The sequence below is a fragment of the Alligator sinensis genome, unplaced genomic scaffold (assembly GCF_000455745.1).
Source record: "Alligator sinensis unplaced genomic scaffold, ASM45574v1 scaffold360_1, whole genome shotgun sequence".
In the NCBI taxonomy this organism is placed as follows: domain Eukaryota; kingdom Metazoa; phylum Chordata; order Crocodylia; family Alligatoridae; genus Alligator; species Alligator sinensis.
In genome coordinates, this window is record NW_005842337.1 from 69,627 (window position 1) to 72,854 (window position 3,228).

Consider the following 3,228-nt stretch of genomic DNA (forward strand, 5'->3'; position numbering starts at 1 on the left):
CATCAATGTGATATTTCTGCATCCCCAAATACTATGTACAGCTGCCTTTCTTGTGCAAGAAGGTAGCACTGTAAACAATAGAAAGGGGGAATCTCCCTTGGGTGTAACACTTTGCTGCTGTAGATTTGTGTTCCTTCTGGCTGTAAGCTTGTTAATCAACTCACCTCCTGAGAGGAAGGTATTGTTCCATTTTACAGGTGGGGAAACTAAGGCAGGAACATGCACTCTACAGCACCTGGCAACTCCTGTTGGTGGAGAATTCTCCCCTGTTTCCTCATGACCCATCACCAAGGACACTGGGATCTTCACTGTTTTAAGCATTTTTTTTGTGAAAATCTGACCACTTCTCTTAGATTTCAGGGGGAAACAAGCTTTCTGAAATTCTGGCTGTAGTGGGAGATGCTACCAAGCCTTTTTAAAAGTCAAAGCTTGGTTAGAGAAGGACCCAGCATAACAGCCAGCATTAGGATTTGTTTCTTCTTATTTAATTTTAGGAAGGTTGCCATCTCTTCAATCCTAAACAGCCAAACCAGCTGAAAGGACTTGAGGTGGCTGTCAGATGAGCACCTCATTAGTGACTTTCAGAGTCTGAGATTTTTAAGAAAACAAACTAGGGGAAACCCTTTTGGAAAGCCCTGAGTTTACATTCCCCTCACTTTGTAATTTTTCTTTTTCCCTATGATTGGAAAATCCAAACTGGAAAATCCACTTTGCTTCTTTCCAGTTCAGCTAAATCTCTCTCCCTATTTCTTCCCCTTCATATGAAGGAAGACAGGTGTGGAATATGATTTAGGAAAAATTAACAAGTCTACACTTCGAATGCTACATCAAAGGTCCCCCAACGGTTGGTGTGGCCTTGGGACTGACTGGCTGGCTGACACTTTAAATGGGGATTCATTCATTTGATGGGAAATGCTGGCAATGACAGATACTGCCATAACTGTCATTATTATGGCAGTATCCCAAACATGTAACCCAAACATGAAGAAAAGGGGGATGAAAAAAAAGCCCAAATAACATCTAATCAAATGAGACTGTCTAGATTGCAACTTCAGGTAATTACCTAGACTTGTACAGTCCCCTAACAGGTAATGGAAATCCTGGCTACTCCATCCAGAATAACTTCATTTAGTCAAACTCTGCTGTTACTCTGGTGCAATATATAGAATAGCTCTGGTTACCTCAGTGAAGTTTCTACTGATTTATGGCAGGTAAATTTGATCCTATTGTAAAATCTGAGGATATGGGAAATATGTTAAAATAAAGGAGGGTGAAGTGTGTGGTACCAAAGATACTGCTTTAGGTAACGAGTTAAAAGTCAGTCTTGAAACTGCTCTGATTTTCACTGGGATCATAATTCCAGCCAATCCCAGCACTGAGGTAGATCTGAGCTTTACAGACTGTATTTCACAGTGTACAGGTCGACATGGTGTATCAGTCAACTCCATTTTTCTGATCCAAAAAGTTAGGTTGACTTGTACACCAGATCTATGACATTCCTAACTTTTTGGATCAGAAAAATGGAGTTGACTTATACCAGTCCCTGCACACCCTCACTGTGGGCCAGACACCCGGGGGTTGGACACATGCTGCAACACTGCTCACAGGGGCCGGGCGTAGCTGGCATGGTCCAGGCAGTGCCACTTGCAGGGAATGGGGCTGCGCCAGCTGAGCAGCGAGCCCGTCCCCATCCCTTGTGAGCGGTGCTGCCTGAGCTGCTCAGCCAAGTGCTGAGCCCAGCTCCATCCCCTGCGAGCAGCGCCAGGCTCAACGCTCGGCTGGCACGGCCCCATCCCCTGCAAGCACACTACGGAGATGCTGCTCAGCTGTGAAAATAGCCCAGCCCCGTGTCCTGTGAGTGGCGCTGCCTGGGCTGTGCCAGCAGTGCGCTGAACCCGGCATTGCTTGCAGGGGATGGGGCTGGGCTTGGCTTTCAGCTGGCATGGCCCAGGTAGTGCTGCTTGCAGGGGCTGGGGCCAGGCTCAGTGCCCAGCCGAGCAGCATCTTCATAGTGATGGCAAGGCCCTCCAGCTGTGCTTGGGCTGGGCACAAGCCCCATGGTCTCCAGTGACAGGGATTCTTTTGGAAGGTGAAAAAGGTTGGGTTGAAGCTGGGCCAGGATTTGGCTGGGGCTGGGGTCAAAAGTATCAATAAGTCATGAAATATGGCAGCTGGAATGCCAAACCATTGCATCTGATTGCAGCAAATATCTTGTGATTGTCTGAATGGCCTGGGTAGCAGGGATGGGCCACTAATAGGTTACAGGGCTTCTATGTGTGTGTTCAGGTGAACTGAAATGATAACCTTTTGATTGATCTTTACTAGACTGGTAATCTTAAACACCCTCATTAGCTTTCTCTAGCCAATCACTGCCTATCATGATAGACAAGCCATACACATAAGTCACTATGGCATAAACACGACTCCTGTACAGAGTGATTACAAAGCATTTATCTTCGCTTCTAAGATTTACTTCCCATATATCTGTGTTTTCGCCTCCTCGTCTGAGCAGAGGGAGGAGGTGATGCAACTGTGAACAGGAATTCAGAATGACTTTGAATATGTTGTGGAAATAATTAGGAGACTAATTTGAAAGTCACTGTGTAATCTATGCATACAAATACCCTCTGAAGAGTTTCTTTTGGCAAGCAGCCATTGAATTTTAGAGGGTGTTTTAGATTACTGGTACTTCCACCCTGAGACAACAAAGAGATAGTGGGAGGCTCATTTAAAAACTGTAGGCACTTTTCTATTTTAGGGAACGTGTATTCCTAAGAATGTGAGCTTACATCCACAGCTTCTGAAAACCATTCTCTGAAACATTAATTCTGTTCAGTCTGCTATCGTATTTCTATACCCACTAATGTTCCCCTCCCTTCCTTGCTTCCTTGTGGTGCACAAACAACATATGGACAGTCTCATGAAATATTCATTAATCTCCTCACACCGGGAGTTGGAATTTCTCAATGCTAAGTGCTGATTAGAGGAGGGTTGACATTTTTCATTTGAAACATTGTTTTTTGATGAAAATGGCTTATCTGTTAAAATGAAAAATTTCTGGATGCGTTTTTTACATCTTGGAGCTTTGACTAAAAAAAAAAAAATGGCTGATTTCTGTTTGTATTTTGGAATTTTCTTTTTAATTGACAACCATAAAGACAAATGTTGATGACAATGAAAACATGTCCACCAAAAAAGGGCCAGGAAGAAAAGCCCTTTCCTGATCAG